The sequence below is a fragment of the Acipenser ruthenus genome, chromosome 5 (genome assembly GCF_902713425.1).
Source record: "Acipenser ruthenus chromosome 5, fAciRut3.2 maternal haplotype, whole genome shotgun sequence".
NCBI lineage: Eukaryota > Metazoa > Chordata > Actinopteri > Acipenseriformes > Acipenseridae > Acipenser > Acipenser ruthenus.
Genome location: NC_081193.1, coordinates 5864247 through 5883716, shown reverse-complemented (window position 1 = coordinate 5883716; position 19470 = coordinate 5864247). Strand labels below are relative to the sequence as shown.

Below are 19470 nucleotides of genomic sequence, written 5' to 3'. Positions count from 1 at the left end.
CGGTGGTAGAGGAAATAGTCGAAAGGGAATGTGGGCTCCATTAAAGTTGTGGCTGGCAGGGCTGTACAGATCTTACAGATGCAAAGTGAAAAACTTGACCCGATCCATGACACTATGCGTGTTGATTCCATTATTTTCCCCTCCGTCCCGTTTATATTTTGCATATTTGTTACCGATCAGAAAATATGTTATAAAAAGCCCTCTAATATAATTATTACTCTTTGATGGCATGATTGCATAATTGTATTGTACAACTGACTTTGAATAAATGTTGCAGTATAAACCACACACAGAGGTTAAAATCTCATCCATAACTTAAGAAACACTATAATTTAAAACTAGTAATACATTTTGTGTTGTCCAGTTGACTATTTATGTGGCGAAATCTAAATTTCTAACTCTTTATGCATCGGATAATGTTTACACCTCTTCTTGTGCTGTCAGCAGTCCACGCCAGCAGTAACACCCAGACAGATGCTTTAGCATTTAAGAACATAAGAACGTTTACAAACGAGAGGAAGCCATTCAGCCCATCTTGCTCGTTTGGTTGTTAGTAGCTTGCTGATCTCCGAATCTCATCAAGCAGCTTCCTGAAGGATCCCAGGGTGTCAGCTTCATTTGTTCAAGACTGAATAGATTGATTTATTTTAGCCTATCTGCATACGACATGCCTTTTAAACCCGGGATAATTCTGGTCGCTCTTCTTTGCACTCTTTCTAGAGCAGCAATATCCTTTTTTGTAGCGAGGTGACCAGAACTGAACATGATATTCTAGATGAGGTCTTACTAATGTATTGTAAAGTTTTAACATTACTTCCCTTGATTTATTCAACACTTTTCACTATATATCCGAGCATCTTGTTGGCCTTTTTTTATAGCTTCCCCACGTTGTCTAGATGAAGACATTTCTGAGTCAACATAAACTCTTAGGTCTTTTTCATAGATTCCTTCTTCAATTTTAGTATCTCCCATATGATATTTATAATGTACATTTGTATTGCCTGCGTGCAGTACCTTACACTTTTCTCTATTAAATGTCATTTGCCATGTGTCTCCATGTCGCTCCATTTTGAGGTTTCTCCTCTAATCTGTACTTTCTGTTTTCTGCATGTTAACCACTCCCTAATCCATGTGCATGTATTTCCTTGAATCCCTACTGCTTTCAGTTTGAGAATTAATCTTTTATGCGGAACTTTGTCAAAAGCTTTCTGGAAATCTAAATAAACCATGTCATATGCTTTGCAATTATCAGTTGTCGATGTTGCATCCTAAAAAAAATCAAGCAGGTTAGTTAGGCACGATCTCCCTTTCCTAAAACCATGCTGACTGTCTCCCAGGATACTGTTACCATATAGGTATATAAAGTAGAAAATGTGATTAGTCCTGCAGCATTGCGTTTTACCTTGTTTTAAAATTTGTATTCAGCACAAAAAACACAAAACGGAAAGTGAGAATGTGTGTGTGAAGTAGTGGCAATTAAGTATGCATTACTGTATGTGTTTGGTTATGAAGAAACTAGTACAGGGTCAGTGAGTATTATTTAAGGGCTGAACATTTGAGACTCTGTATAAACCTTCACATTTGTCTGTGATAAAATATTTTGTGTTAATTTGCTCACCGTATTGAGTTCCGGTGCTGTATTCATTATTGTTGTTCATTATTAAAATCTATACTGCTCCCGGAACAGTTTTTTGCATTATTTGCATTTACCCATGTATTCTCCAAACATTGAATTTTGCTCTTGGCACATGTTGTTTTGTGATGTAAGTAGTCAAATGAGAAGGTTAAACTGTAATAATCTTGTTAAATCTATTCTGGGCATGCTAATGTCGGTTTCATTAACTGTTGGGCAGGTGTAAATTATTCTTCATGTACAGCCTCATTTTTATTTTGTAACTTGTTTGCTGTACCAAAATCTTAATTTCAGTTTTTCTTTTTATCTGTTCTGTACTGATTGAATAATCCCAATCATACAATAATGTGCTATAAATATTTTGTCAGTAATTTATACATATATTATGATATTTGAAGCCAAGGGTTAGATTGTACAGGCAGTAAATATCTAATGTCTAATTTATTTTAGAATTACATTGTCTTCAAGTAACAAAAGAACAATGTTAGTGCCTTATATTTTTGTGTAATAACTGAGAAAATAGAAATAACTGATTTTTAGGTTAAGGGGCTATAAAGTAATATGGAATTTGAATTTGCTTGATTTCAACAACTGAGGTGCTATACCGAGTCTTCAGGATAATCCCTAATTTAACCCTAAACCAGACACAAACTTCAAATTAAACATATTTTGAAATGTCAAATATTTAGGGCAGGTCAAAGGTCAGTACCTTAACAGGCTCTGGACAACATGATGACTTCATTAAATTATACAGGGATAGGGTTACCAGATTTTCAGAGAGAAAAACTGGGACTTTTTTAAAATTCTGAAGCCGTAAAAATAACTGTATATAATGAAACAATCTTTGGGTGTATTTATTGTATGTTTATAAGTATTTGGTGGCTACATGTTAAATGTACAAAAAGCCAGATTAGAACAAGTAGATCAGCTTTTACCATTTAAACATGTGATTTACACACACACACACGCACACACACACACATATAATATAACATAATATATTAGGGCATTAATCTTGCAAATTTATAAAATATAAATGTATTAATCTTGTGAATTTAAAGTTTTAATCGTAGATAATCTTGGTTTTAATTGCATATTTAAGTGATACAATTACTGTATGCATCTCATTCATTTGTTTTATTATTATTATTATTATTATTATTATTATTATTATTATTATTATTATTATTATTATTATTATTATTATTATTTTAAATTTCTTATTACCTATAAGACCTTACATGGTCTTGGACCTTCAAGATCTGCTGACCCCATATGTTCTTGGCCGATCCCTGAGATCATAAAATGCTAATCCTCTGACGGTCCCTAAAATTCATTTGAACTCTGTCAGAGCCAGGCATTTAGCTATAATGCCCCTCATCTTTGGAACTTGCTCCCGATTCATATCAGGAATGGTAGCACAACCGAATCTTTTAAATCCTGTTTTAAAACATATTTGTTTGGGTCTGTTTATTTATAGCTGGATTATATATTGGACAAAGGCTTTTTTATATCTCTTTTGTAAAGTGCCCCCCCCCCCCCCCCCCGAATGCTTGTATGATTGTATGAAGAGTGCTATACAAGTGAAATTTGTATTTTTATTGTCATAATAATAATAATAATAATAATAATAATAATAATATCATCCAAAAATTCCCAGCATAAAAAAAAAAAACTGTTTCTGGATTAATATGGTTGCCCCTTTGTAGTTTTATATTTATTTACACAGAATTACCAACTGCTAAATCACAATGGAGTCAGTTTATTACTCAACTTAATACATTTTAAATTACACTGTATATTAAATAAAATTGTATAAAAAATGATAGTAGTCATTAGACAGATCATAGACATTGCTGTCTGTTTCTTTGTGTTGTGCTGGCTTGCTGGCATATTATAGAACACTTTGACATATTCATAATTTTTCTATATCAATCTGTAATCAATCTGTAGGTATGAGCATTCAGTGTTTTAATGTAATTTAAACCACATTACAAACTATATATAAAAACACACGTGTACATTATTATACATGACTATATTATTGATTTTGGTGACACAGTATTTGTCAGGTTGAGATGAATTGATAGGTTTTCAGGACCCGGTAATGTATAGACTGTCTGCATTAATATACCAAAAACATTTTTTATTCACCGATATGTAACTGTATACATATGTATTTTTATACCAGGGGAAGTCAGGAAGCAATCGCCGCAGCGCACAAACAAACTAGATGCTGATACCAGGGGAAGTTAGGAAGCAATCGCCACAGCGCACAAACAAACTAGATGCTGATACCAGGGGAAGTCAGGAAGCAATCGCCGCAGCGCACAAACAAACTAGATGCTGATACCAGGGGAAGTTAGGAAGCAATCGCCACAGCGCACAAACAAACTAGATGCTGATACCAGGGGAAGTCAGGAAGCAATCGCCGCAGCGCACAAACAAACTAGATGCTGATACCAGGGGAAGTCAGGAAGCAATCGCCGCAGCGCACAAACAAACTAGATGCTGATACCAGGGGAAGTCAGGAAGCAATCGCCGCAGCGCACAAACAAACTAGATGCTGATACCAGGGGAAGTTAGGAAGCAATCGCCGCAGCGCACAAACAAACTAGATGCTGATACCAGGGGAAGTCAGGAAGCAATCGCCGCAGCGCACAAACAAACTAGATGCTGATACCAGGGGAAGTCAGGAAGCAATCGCCGCAGCGCACAAACAAACTAGATGCTGATACCAGGGGAAGTCAGGAAGCAATCGCCGCAGCGCACAAACAAACTAGATGCTGATACCAGGGGAAGTTAGGAAGCAATCGCCACAGCGCACAAACAAACTAGATGCTGATACCAGGGGAAGTCAGGAAGCAATCGCCGCAGCGCACAAACAAACTAGATGCTGATACCAGGGGAAGTTAGGAAGCAATCGCCACAGCGCACAAACAAACTAGATGCTGATACCAGGGGAAGTCAGGAAGCAATCGCCGCAGCGCACAAACAAACTAGATGCTGATACCAGGGGAAGTCAGGAAGCAATCGCCGCAGCGCACAAACAAACTAGATGCTGATAAAAGCCTGGTGTATTAATACAAAAAGAAGTTTAAAAAAGTAAACGTCAAGAAATAAAAATAAAATAAATTTAAATACAACTTTCTATAGTATATTTATATTTAACAGTGCGACTAGTTAACGCGAGAAGGTTGGTTTGATTATCTGCAATATAATCAAACTATCCTGTCTTCGGTTGCTGGGTCCTTCGCCCCTGAGATGTGTCGGCATCATCGCCCTCAGTCAGTGACCATCTTTTCTATCCTGTTTTGGTTGCTGGGTCCTTCGCCCCTGAGATGTGTCGGCATCATCGCCCTCAGTCAGTGACCACTTTCTATCCTACTAACTGCTCCTTTCTGCTTCTGCTTTATCCTCACACCCCCCAGCTCACGCCCGGCGAAATGTTAGCTAGCGTGGTTCAGGGGGCATGGAGCTGGGGGCTTCTAATTTCTTGTTAATTAGTATCTATTTTCTATTTAAGCCCTGATCACTTGCACCTTTGCTGTCTTGTGTTTCGTTTTCCTCCTCCTCCCCTCCTCCAACTTTCATACATGCCTTCGCATCGGTCATCTCTGGGGGTAAGTGAGTCTCACTTCCCCGACCTCAGGGCTAGGCATCCGCCTCCCTTACCTTCAGGGGGGTTCTCATCATGTGAGTCAGAGCGGACCCCGGGCCACACTCTGTCCTGTCGCAGCAATGTCTTCATCTAGACAATGTGGGGAAGCTACAAAAAAGGCCAACAAGATGCTCGGATATATTGTGAGAAGTGTTGAATTTAAATCAAGGGAAGTAATGTTAAAACTTTACAATGCATTAGTAAGACCAAGCCTAAAATATTGTGTTCAGTTCTGGTCACCTTGTTACAAAAAGGATATTGCTTCTCTAGAAAGAGTGCAAAGAAGAGCAACCTGAATTATCCTGGGTTTAAAAGGCATGTTGTATGCAGACAGGCTAAAAGAATTGAATCTATTCAGTCTTGAACAAAGAAGACTATGCTGTGATCTGATTCAAGCATTCGAAATCCTAAAAGGTAAAGACCCAGGAGACTTTTTTGACCTGAAAAAAGAAACAAGGACCAGGGGTCACAAATGGAGATTAGATAAAGGGGCATTCAGAACAGAAAATAGGAGGCACTTTTTTACACAGAGAATTGTGAGGGTCTGGAACCAACTCCCCAGGAATGTTGTTGAAGCTGACACCCTGGGATCCTTCAAGAAGCTGCTTGATGAGATTCTGGGATCAATAAGCTACTAACAACCAAACGAGCAAGATGGGCTGAATGGCCTCCTTGTTTGTAAACTTTCTTATGTTCTTATATAAGATGAACACACGCTGTCCTCCGAAGCGTGTGCCGTCAGCCGACCGCTTTTTTTTCACACTGCGGACTCACCATGAAGCCACCCAAGAGCTACAGCGTCGGAGGACAACGCAGCTTTCAGGCAAGCCCACCTGCGCCCGCGGTGAGCAGCGGACACCCTGGCCGACCTAACCGTCCCTCGCCCCGGGCGGTGCTCGGCCAATTGAGCGCCTCCTCCTGGAAGCTCCCGTCCTCGGTCGGCAAAGGAATAGCCTGGACTTGAACTCGCGACGTCTAGACTATAGGGCACATCCTGCACTCCACGTGGGGCAACTTTGCTGGATGCGCCACTCGGGAGCCCAGTGACCACTTTTCTATTCTGTCTTTGGTTGCTGGGTCCTTCGCCCCTGAGATGTGCCGGCATCATCGCCCTCAGTCAGTGACCACTTTTCTATCCTGTCTTCGGTTGCTGGGTCCTTCACCCCTGAGATGTGTCAGCATCGTCGACCTCAGTCAGCGACCATAAGGCACTTTATATACTAATGTCTACAGAGTTAAAAAATAGTTAACAGCAATGACAAATGAACCATTCATACCAGACGTCACTGCACTGTCGCCCTGGCTCTCGCCTGTGCTGGCAGCTGCAGCCGCCCTGGTCACCAGCCTGTGCTCCAGTCACCCTGTCCATGCCGGCCAGGTCCCCTGTTGCCGTTTCTTTGTCCCTTCGAGGTGGCGCCGGAAACTACAGCGACCAATCCGCTCACTTAACCCCAAACAGAAGGGGAACCAGCCGAGGAATATTGAATGTACCGGTGGTGCCATTCTGAGGGGGAGGGTACGAGACAGGGTTCTTGTGCGGATGTATGCTGCTGGGACGCACAACAGGAGACACTTTGCTAGGCAACTAATTGAGCAGGTAGGCTCATCTGGCTCTGAACTAATCGGGAGGTCCTGATTGGCTAGGGGGCATGGCTACACAGAAGGATGCTTTGTTTACATCGAGGGGAAGAGCGTCCGCTCCGCAGGACAACTGCTATGGACTGCTCAGCCAGGACCGTCGTAAAGACACGGAGTCACCGGGAGGCCGGGACTTTGTGGAGCAACAGCAGTAGGTTAGTTTAGGGGATGTTGATCCCAAACAGTATAGAAAGGGTTTCGTAGTGTAGTTGGTTCCTGGAGCGGGACGTCTCTTTTAATGAGGCTAGCGCTCGCCTTGGGAGGCAAACTTTTATTTTTAGCTTTGTTTTGTTTTGTTTATTAAATCTGATACTAGGGCTACCGTTGCTGGTACCCTATTGGCAGCACTTGTGTTGTATTAAATCTGCGTGCCTGTGTGTCATGTCAGCACCCAATGCTCTGTGTCTGACTCATTATTATTCAGTGACGACCCACGCAGGTAACATCATGCATATAGAACACTATTTAATCCACCAATACAAACTGATTCTTTTTAATACCTCTCATGCTTTGTTAATGGGCCCTTTATGACCAAATCTATGGTGATATTAATAAACAAGGAGCAAGTTCTCCTCATGAATAGGGGCAGGGTGTATTTGAGTCATACACTTGGAAAGCAATATTGATTAGAATATTTAGCAGGCTCTTCTGTCTTGACTGAGTGGTATATTTGACACCGGAGTACGTGATACGAAGACACATTCATGTTGAAAGGCTTTCAGCAAGATTGAGATTTTAGCTTTATGTAAAGTTCCTTTACATGTTGTAATATTCATTTGTCATCCAGCTGTAGTCATTTTGGTATTAAGGTAAACTTATGCAAATACAAATAATTAGATATAGTTCCTATATTTTTGTGTTTGTAAATTAACTTCTTTTTCTTTATATTAAACAAAAAATACCCGATTTGCCGCTTGTTTTGTAGGATACAGACTAAGTACCATATACAATTACAACATCTTATAATTACTACACAGGCAAGTTAATGTTATTATTCATAAAGTTCTGGCAAGTCTCAAAATCATTACAGGTAGTTTAGCATCATCCTATAGAATTTACTAATTGTGTCGTAAATTCGAATGCAACCTGCTGAATAGTGTTACGTTAACATATTGAATTACATGCCACGTTGTGGTTTTCCATATACTTAACGAAAAACTGACAAGAATTTAAATGTGACATTTTGAAATCCAGCATGAAATACTACACTACTATTATTGCTTCCGGTAGACCTTTCATTTTGTAGTTTCTTTGATTACACAATATTAAATAAAATATCTAAATTTAAATTAAAATTCAGTGATGCTAAACTTTTGGCCGTAGCTGTAGTTAAATATACCAAACAATTAAAGTTAAAATACATTAACATGCAGATTTAGTATTTTAAATATAGGCTTTTTAGAAGCACAGGCACCTGCAGAATACCCTTACGTGACTGATGGGGTGTTTAACCCATTTAATCTGTCTGTCAGTTCTCTGTGGTGCCTCAGTGTGGTGCACTCTCACCTGATTGCTCGGGTCTGTTTGCACAGGACCTCTGTGTTCTGCTTGGGGTCAGCACACCGTTATATCAGAGAAAGGAACATTGTGCATCCATGTTTGATGGGGATCTTTCGTTGACAATTTCTGCTAAAACTGCATAGACAAGCCTATAGAAAATATTCAAAGTAAAGAGAATATTAAACAAAATTAAGGTAAACTCTGTTTTGTTTAACTTCCACACCTATAAATATTCACGTTAAGTCTCTTTTTAAATATTTCAGTGCATCTATGCATGGGATTACTTGAAACATTCTTCCTGTCTTGTTACTAGGGAGACAAGGGCTAATGGCAAATTGCTGCATAGATAATCATATGCTCCGTGGTACTGTACATATTCCATAAATAATAATGAAGCCTTGAAACTTAAATATCCTTTTGCAGCCTTAGCTGTGCTATAACATTCAGCAAACAAGGCGACAGCATAACTAAGAGAATATTTATTTCAGGGAATGAGGATAGGGGAAGTCCAGGACCTCTGTTGTTAGTCTGAAACGATGGCTGTCAGAGGTTAACCAAGGAAGGGGGGGGGGGGGCATCAACCCCTGAAAGAGGGATGTAGCTGCAAAGAGGACCAAGCCAACTTCACAACAGAAGGAAGGATGAAGGTCCCCGCTTTTAAACGACTGGGGTAAACCATTGTCTGGCCTCTAGTAGCGCAGTCCCAGTGTTGTTGAACCCCTAAAAATGTGCTATCTGTTATTATTATTATTATTATTATTATTATTATTATTATTATTATTATTATCATCATCATCACCCCACCCCACAGATGAAATCCCTGGCGAAGGGGATATTGTAGAAGAGGTCATACCTCACACTTCACATTTTTCCAGATATCCGAAGAACTACTTATCCAATTGTTATACATATGTCAAACTGTATTAATATTGTTTAGCATACGTTCTTGAGAATATCTGGTTCTGGGTAAATAGGGGGTGTCTGTGTCCATCCGTCTGTATGTCACACTTAAAACATTTTTTGCATATATCTAGATAATCTAATATCAAATTGTAATTAGCCATTGCATGGCTAATTCTTATTCTATACTTTACATACTGTTGATATATATTATGGTATAATTTTGAATTCACAGCTGTGATGGAAGATGTTGCTGATACACTTGTTTTGCTTTGTGCGCAAAAAAAAAGTGAATGTTCATGTCTTAAATACCCTGAATGCACTTACAAAAATGAAGTGTTTAACTTTTATATGGTTTACAGTTTTTTTTTTTATTGTTATTTTTTAAACAAGCATATCAGTGACATTCGTTCCTCTGTCGTTGCTAGCAATACACACTTAGAGCTATCCGCAAATTGACAAAGTAGACCAACCTAAATCCACTGTATGCACATGCAAAATACTATCACAGGTGGTAATAAACTCAATAACTAGTTTCATTACAATATACCACTGATTTATGAAACTCTTTTGCTAAAGAAGTCCCCTAGCATTATTATTATTATTTATTTCTTAGCAGACGCCCTTATCCAGGGCGACTTACAATTGTTACAAGATATCACATTATTTTTTACATACAATTACCCATTTATACAGTTGGGTTTTTACTGGAGCAATTTAGGTAAAGTACCTTGCTCAAGGGTACAGCAGCAGTGTCCCATACCAGGGATTGAACCCACAACCCTCCGGTCAAGAGTCCAGAGCCCTAACCACTACGCCACACTGCTGCCCTTAGCATGTTTCAGCGCTATAGGACAAGCAGTTCCAGATACATGCCAACTGTCAAGAGTCACCACTGTGCCTCCTGTTGGGGATATGAACCCCAAGCGGGGAATAATTAATCGCACAGAGATTTCTCTCAGACTGTTCTGGTAACTGTTTCCTTGGCAACAAGGAGGCTGCAAAGTAGAATGCAAGGTTGTGATCTTTATTGCATATCTACCCCAAAGCAGTTACTACAAAACTGCCACATTAAGAAACGCAGGAAATAATTGAACATTGTTTTCCTTTCTTGGTTTATTTATTGGTCAAGGCTACGTTTAGTTGGTATTGTGTCTCACCAACCATTATTGAGTGAGTGCTAAGGTTAGTGGAAAAGAAAAAGGGTGGAGAGTAGAATATTAATGTGGCTGAAAACAAAGTGTAAATTGAATATCTATACCTAAAAAGGATTCCATTGACTTGCAATGACTTAAATTGCAGGCTAGGGGAAGGGCAAGCTACATCCTTTGTTATTTCTTAAATAATCTTTTAAAATAAATGCTTACAAAATTAGAGATGATGGAGGCACTGCCCATGTTTTAAGACAAGCTGACACTGCAACTGCAAATTCAGTTCTTCAGTTCTGGTCACCTCGTTACAAAAAGGATATTGCTGCTCTAGAAAGAGTGCAAAGAAGAGCAACCAGAATTATCCCAGGTTTAAAAGGCATGCCGTATGCAGACAGACTAAAATAATTGAATCTATTCAGTCTTGAACAATGAATAAGCGGCGATCTGATTCAAAAGCTATAGACAATGTCGACCCAGGGGGCTTTTTTGACCTGAAAAAAGAAACAAGGACCAGGGGTCACAAATGGAGATTAGATAAAGAGGCATTCAGAACAGAAAATAGGAGGCACGTTTTTACACAGAGAATTGTGAGGGTCTGGAACCAACTCCCCAGTAATGTTGTTGAAGCTGACACCCTGGGATCCTTCAAGAAGCTGCTTGATGAGATTCTGGGATCAATAAGCTACTAACAACCAAACGAGCAAGATGGGCTGAATGGCCTCCTCTCGTTTGTAAACTGTCTTATGTTCTTACTACAGGGAACCCAACCTCTTATTAAAACAAGCATACAGTCTTCCCAAGTATTCCATGATCCAACTGCATTTCCATAGACAGCGTCCTGCCCTTTCAATGCCATTCACAATAATACAAACGTTTGTGTTTGAAGTTTCAGCGTAAGTTATGGGGAGGGTCGATCAGTGGGTATTGTAATGAACCCCAAATGATACTGGAATCTGTACATTTATTAGTAAAGAACCAACAAGTTGTTAACCCTTCCTCTGGCATGCTTTGCTGGACTGAGACTCCAGTCACATCTTTACATTTTATTAGGAAGCAAGAGAAACCTAAATGTACTAGCAGCAATTTTGATTAATTTTTGTGTTCGTTTCTACGTTGTGACTTGCATTGTGCTTTATATGCATAGAGAGGCTGTCTGGCTCCTTGCACTAGTGTGTTGATATCTCAGCTGGTGAAGAAACGATTACTCCAGTGGTCACACCACTGTTGGAGAAAGGAAATGTCTATTATAAACCCACCTCCAAGGGTTTGGATTCTTGTCCTTGAACACAGGTTTTTAAGGATGTTTTACTAACTCAATACTTGCCATACTGTTGTATAGGTATAAACCAATTGCATGTTCCTTATCAGTCATGGGCAACAGACAGGTGAATACAATAAGCCCAGTGCACCTAGTTGCCCAATTAGTCGGTACATTTCAGTGAGATACATTTTATTTTTTGTTGTCCAATGTGACCCATTTCACATAAAGAACACTGTAGATTTTGAAATGTAAATACCCAGGCAGCCATTTGCAAAGTGGGTATAATGACAGGAATGCTCATAAGCTACTATGTGTGTGTGTGCATTTAATATATATATATTAAAGTTTATCTAGAATGAGGAAAATGTTAACTGATCAAAAAGCTTAGATTCTGTACTATGTGCTTCTCTTGTGACCTAGAAATTCTATCGTAGTGCTGCAATGCATCATTGGCATGACAAATCGTACAGTATAGTATATTTTAAGAAACGTGTGCTATTTTGAGGCAATACTAAAGAAACTGGGTTACAGTAACCTTGATTTTTAAAGACTAAGCTGTTACAAAAAATTAACTCTTTGGTGTTATATATTTAATAGGCCATCATCACTTGGCAGATAAAAGTTATTGCCACATACTGAACCTTGTGGTATCATATATATGTCATCATTTATACACGGTTCCTTAATCTCTGCTGGGTAGTACAGTTCATTTGGGTTGTGCACGAAAGACTCTAATGGGATGTCGGTTGTCTGTGTAGAGGAAATGTTCCTGACTGCCTGGCAGTCATTTTCTGTTGCTGTTCAGTGGGCCACTGTGGTCCTTTGATGTACACATCCTAATTTAAGAGATACATCCAACATATGGGCTGGCGGTGATTCATGCTTTAGAACTGCACAGTAAGAGAGAAAATGAGCTGAAAGGATGCCTTCTTGTGCTCCTTTCCTGCCCAGTCACTGCATGGAAATGGCTTCCTATTGTCCAGAATTTAGACTTTTATTATTTTAATTTTTTTTAGTTTAGTGAAAGTATAATAAAAACATTATTACAGACCAAGGTGTTTGTGGCGACACACAGGGTAAAGCGGACAGTAGCATTTTAAACAGGACTGAGTTAGCTACAGGATCTTGGCTGGGTCTTGTTGCTAGGTGCAAAACCTACTCTGCATGCAATGTTATCTCTCCTGGAGCAAGGTACCGGGAGATGTCTTTTTTTTGTTACTATGGTTTCAGTGGATAGCTTTCATTCTAAGGAGGGAAACAATTACCCTTCATTTTTAAGCAGCACTTAAATCACTTGGAATAGTTTTATAGTTTAATGAATACTGTATGTGAAATACCTTAATATTTTCTTGGTATTCTCCTGGTATTGCCTAAATGGCCCCACTGTCTAGACAATGTAATAAACTCTAGGTTAAAGCTGGATGTTCTCACTGAAGAACTTGCCTGATTAAATGCAAAAGATCCCTGTGGGTTGATTTCTGTGGAAATTGTAGGTCATTGAAACAAAGTTTAAAGGAAAAAGGAACAGTTTGTGCATATTGTGGCTCATTATGAAAACGGAGAAAAGGAACTGTGAACTAAACATGCTGCTGTTGGTTCTTATTTTGAAATTGGCAGTATGTAAATATGAAAATCTGTAGTTTAATATTAAACTCCCCTGCCCCATGTCCACACATGGCCCTTATTCCACCCCTCCTTTTACAGAAGGGAACATTATAAATTGCTTTTCGACAAACTGGTTGTGTATAAACTGTTCGTAGCTACTTTATTATTTAATTGACAGTGTATATTTTAAGAAATTGTAACAGTTAATATTGTTCAGGATGTGCTGTGAGTCAAACAAACCACATTCTGGCTCGTGGCTTCATTGCTTGTTGAGTTTCTTACAGTATACGGTTTGCCTTTTGGTTTTTATTGTTAGAATAGCGGGTTTTTCAGCAGCAGCATTTTAACAGGTGCATAGTAGAAAGGAAACCCTGGCTGATGTATTTTCTTTGTGATTGGAAATCAAAGCATGTTTCGTCAATGGTTTTTACTGTAGTGCTGCTTTCATCTTTGAGGGAATTTTATGAGACACCTGCTATTGTGCTCATCGTACATCCTTTTTTATTTAAAGGAAACAAATATGTGTAATTTATAATGTTTTCACTCAAGAATATTACATTGGAAATTAAACATTTTGTCCATCAATATAGGAGATATTTTGTTGCAGTAGAGTTCATGTATTATTCCTTTAAATATGTAACAGTGTATGATTAGACTATTTGCTGTATAATATAGTATGTTGTGTTTCTTTAGTTGTCCAGACAAACAGTTATTTTAAATTCCAGCATATGCCTTTACAAAGAAGCAATGGAGAGTACCTTTGAGAGGCAATTCATTTATAATTGTTTTTTAAAACTACATTCCATTACTCCCCTAGCGCTTTCCAGACAGTATTACAGCAGTATTTTATGACTGTATGCTACACTGGTATGAGTGATGCAATACCACTGTGTTGAACTTATTTGTCACAGATTAACAACAACATGTGTGTAATAATGTTATGTCCCGTTCTCTTGTCTGCACAAATACAGTTCAGTTTTTCGGTTTTAAACTTTCATTTCGGTTTTACCGAAAATGGATTGGATGTTAAAAACAGCTGAAAGAGATTGGTCGTCTGGTTCCCTGTAGCTGATTTATCTCGAAACATTTTGAGTCCTAAAGGATCCAAGTGATTCAGCATCAACAACATGACTAGGTAATCCATTCCATACCCCACTAGTTTGTGTATGAAGATGTGTCTCCTCTGTCCTCAGAATATCAGCTTCCCCTAATTCTTTGTTCTAGGCTCAATATATTCAGTTATTTCAGCATATCTTCATAGCTCATTCCTTAAAGCCCTGTGGTTTATCTGGTTGCTCTTTGTGGGACTCTCCAGGACCACAAGGTCTTTATCATCCTGTGATGACCAGAACTGGAAACAGTACCCTAAGTGACAATTGGAGGAAACTAGGGGAAGCACTTCAAAAGGCTATTTGGAGGATATTTGTGTGTCATATAAGCCTGGTATTGTATGTAGCAAACAATCATGTCTTTCTTTACCATTCCTTGTGGGCGAAAAACAGAAATTTTATAGAAACTTGGCCAAAAAAGAAGTATGGGGGTCATTGATCAGCAACAGTTCTTGCAATGGTTCAACAGTATTCTTTGTTTAATTAGTGTGTGAGATATATGACACCCCCAAAGCAAATATAAATGGGTGCTGATGGGTGTTTAGAGTGCTTGATTTGATTTCATGATGTCATAGTTTACTCATAGACATTTGTGTTGTAGGAGGATATGTAATTCGGTGCAGTGAGTAATTACCAGTTGACAGAGGTTGTGTTTATACCTGCCATATTGTTCTCTCTGATCCATTGGCCAGGATAACCCTACCACTCAATCACTAACTCCCAGACCACAGCTACCACCGCAAATCAATACATCCAGTTGTCATCCTTGCTGTAACCTCCTTATGCAATACATATGTGAAAATACTTTATTTGTGAATAGCATTTGTTGTAAAGCAATTGACTATTCCTTTCGGAATGAATGGGGTGTGTTTAGTTATGTGCAAGTGATTCTAAATAAAGTAATTGTAAGTACTGTATGCTAAAAAATACTGTCAAAGCAGTGGTGCAACACACAGCAGAAATAGTAATCATCATGCAGCAGGCTAATCCTATTCGTTTATCTGCAAATCAAGGTCCATATTGTAAAGACTACAGGCCGCAAATCACCAGTCTAAAAATGAGTTTTACTTTGAAGGAATAAGAAGCAAGACAATAAGAGCAATTCAGCTGTTCACACATATGTCTTCTGTTTGCGGAAAAATAAATAAAAAGAGTTGTTCGCACATTTTTTTTATTTCTAGTTCAGTCAAGTGCTTAAGTGTGAACTTCCACATACATCTTGCAGAGTAGAAATATTTAGAAGAAAAACTCCTGCAGAAGATGTAACGTTTCATTATCTACCTTAGATGCGGACACATTTTTTTTTATGTTTAAAAAAAACAAACAATGTAGCAATTTTAATAAAGAAGTGAACTGAACCAAAAGACTTTTGGCCACGAATTGTGATGAAGTCATGTTAATCACACAGACTAGTTATATAGAACAGCATACTATTTGTGGCACTTGTGGCTTGACTTGTTGCCAATATCTCAGTCTTATTTCCCCTTCGTACCATATGTGTGCATGGAGCCAGTACACACCAGGCACCGTACATGTGAATAGTTTCACACAGATTAATGACAATGTTTTGGCATGTTGTGAGTCATGTAACCCATATTTTTCCAAACCAGAGGCACTTGTATTAGGTCTCAGGAGCAGTGGAATGGTAATCAAAGCCAAACAGTTTCAGAGAGTGCAGAATTCTGTGCACATTTGTTGCTGGAAACAAATGTAAATCCAGCCTTGGTCCCCATGAAACAGTAAGATGATTTACTCTGTCAGTGTCCACATATTCACACGGGAGCATACCTTCTAAACCAAAGCCAAAGAAAGATACACAAGATGGGGAGTCTCTGTCATTCTCCACACCAGTTACTGTCCATAGTCATTAGTAAGAAACAGCATCCTCAGACAAGAAGACATACAGAACTCTAGTTGCACAGGGTCCAAGGGAAGTCATCTCTGAAACTGTCCACTGAAATCCCTGAGTATATTTCTAGTGCTTTGAAACAAGGCAACAGAGCAGCTTGTGTTCATGTCCTTCGTCACAGCACAGTTAATTCTATACTAGCTTTCTCATAAGCAGGTCTTATAAAAGGTATGGAGTTGTCAAGCATATCTGATAGTTGTAGCCCTGGGAGTGCCAATTAAAAGGCATTCTTTCAAACTTGATTTTCAAAGATGGACTAGTTTACCCCTCTCGTTGGCTGGTAGAGGCAATCAATAAAAATGAATTGGCCCTCCCTAATTTTATGTTTTACTATTGGGCTGCCAATATTCATAAATCACTTCTTGGCTCTATACACCCGATGCAGTCTGGTATCAATTGGAAGCACACTCGTGCCATGTATCTTCTCTCCCTGCCTTGATTTGCTCCTCTCTCCCATCCCCATAGTAAACTCAACCCTCAAAATCTGGTCTCAGTTCTGTACTCACTTTAAACTCAAAGCCCCTTCTATATTAGGAACCATTTATTTTGTCCATCTGTGCTTTTATTCAGCCTTTTTATTTTGGCTGTGGAAGGGGTTAAAATGTTTTAAAGATTTATATGACAATGGCACTTATGCTAGTTTTGACTGTCTGTCTACTAAATTCACCTTGCCCCATTCCCATTTCTTTCGATACCTACATATTCACAATTACATGAGTGCCCAGTTCCCCTCACTCCCAACCATTCCACTCAATCCTGCATTGGACACTATACTAGAACTCCTCCCTAAGAAAAAAATACTTATTTCTCAAATGTATAACCACCTTTTATCTCTGAATTGTCATACCCTGTCACAGATAAAGTCTAGGTGGGAGAGTGAATTGGGAGTAGTAGCTACAGACGATTGGTGGGAGAGAGCTCTTGTGTACACTTCACATCTTCCTGTGCCTGGCTGGGACTAATTCAGTTTAAGATATTGCATCAGGCTCACTTAACTAAGACTGGCCAAGGTCTACCCTGGGTTGGATGGGAGCTGTGACAGATGTAACTACTTCACTGGTGATCTGACACACATGTTCTGGTCTTGCCCTAAGCTTGTTGGTTTCTGGTCTTTAGACCCATGCCCACTATTGGCAATTTTTGGTGTTCCATCTGAGAACCAACCTTTACAAGGTGGTTAGGCGGATGTGGTGCAATTTGTTACACTTCTGGCTCGCCGGAGGATCTTGCTCGGCTGGCGGTCCCCCTCATCCCCCTCTAATTCTTGTTGGATTAGGGACATATTATTCATTTTAAAACTAGAAAAAATGTTATTCACCCTGAGGGTATCAGTTGATACATTGTATTCTAGGTGGCAACCCTTTCTCTTACACCTGTCAATTACTAGCACTGCCCTCTGATTAGCAGATGTGGGCTGTCCCTAGGATGACTGGGTAACACACTTTTTTATTTTATTTTTGACGGGCTAATGCGCTTCTGGTTTTGTTTTTATTAAATACTAAGACTGCATATAGAAGGTGATATGGGGAGGGAGGACGGTGGTAAAATTAAAAAAATGTAAAACAAAGATATGATAATTTTTATTTTTGTATTACACGTATCCCTACTTGAGAATTCCTACAATGTTTTTATTACTTATTACAAGGTTATTATTGTTTTACCTATTTTTCACTTAAAAAAACCCCCCAAAAAAAACAACATTCTTTCAGAACCAATATTACAGAACCTATTCCACAGTGTACTTATGCCACTTTGGGACACATTACTACCGTCTACATACATTTGTCACCACTGTAGCATTCAGAGAGCTATATTCTTTCTCTAAAGATAAGGACATTTGCTTAACATTACACAGTACGGTGCAGTTTTGCCCCAAATATTTGTTGATGCAACTGTATGTCTTTTGACTTACTGTAAGTGTAATTCTTATTTTATTGAACATAAGGTACAAAAAACAACACATTTGTATGTCTAATGGTAGTTTCTATGTACAAGATCTATTTTTGTTTCACAAATACATGGTGTGTACAGTAGGTTGTCTCAAAATAGGAGGCACTTTATTCCACAGAGAATTGTGAGGGTCTGGAACCAACTCCCCAGTAATGTTGTTGAAGCTGAAACCCTGGGATCCTTCAAGAACCTGCTTGATGAGATTCTGGGATCAGTAAGCTACTAACAACCAAACGAGCAAGATGGGCTGAATGGCCTCCTCTCGTTTGTAAACTTTATCATGTTCTTATGTTCTTATTATATACTGGAAAATGACTATCGTGGGAAAGCACAGTGGTATAGCTTCATTTTAAAAAGCTAACAAGCGAATAGTGTGATTGTGAGAGAGAACTAATAATACTTAACATACAGTAGTAATTAAACACAGTAGTAATAAGGAGTTGAGTTCTGCACTTCTCTCAGCAGCCAGTTAAACCGTGTGTGATTTGTCATTTGCTGTTGAGTCTTTGTAAATAAAACAGAGCCTTCTGTTTACACTGTAGATAAGCCTTTTATTGCAGCACCAGGCTTTCCAGGGATGCAAGATCACAGTACATTTATTTTTGCTTTGGTTGGTGATAAACGGCTGAGGAAATCTGTTCCTGTAGAAACTTATCAAGGTGATGATAGGTGTCAGCTGCAGGGTTCAGGACTGGGTGGATTACACAAGGTATCTGGGTATGTTAAGATTCAGGACTGGGTGGATTACACAAGGTATCTGGATATTTGAAGATTCATTGCCATCAACTAATTTCCCTCAATCCTTAAACATCAATGTAAAACGGATGTTGTACTGCAGAAGAATCTTGCATGTCTCATTGAAATTCACTTGGATCCCTGCTTGTATCATCTCATCAGCAATATCACAATGTAAAACGGATGTTGTACTGCAGAAGAATCTTGCATGTCTCATTGAAATTCATTTGGATCCCTGCTTGTATCATCTCATCAGCAATATCACAATGTAAAACGGATGTTGTACTGCAGAAGAATCTTGCATGTCTCGTTGAAATTCATTTGGATCCCTGCCTGTATCATCTCCTCAGCAATATCACAAATTTGTGTACTCTTGGTTCCTATTTTTTTCTGTAATGAACCTTGTTTTTGTTTTTTG

The 19470-nt window shown here is 38.9% G+C and overlaps 1 protein-coding gene across 2 annotated transcripts in view; it reads left to right on the top strand.

Moving 5' to 3' along the window:
- The window catches only part of LOC117403311 (probable G-protein coupled receptor 63), a 31971-nt gene that overhangs the window by 6208 nt on the left and 6293 nt on the right, over positions 1 to 19470 (top strand). The window lies entirely within an intron of this gene.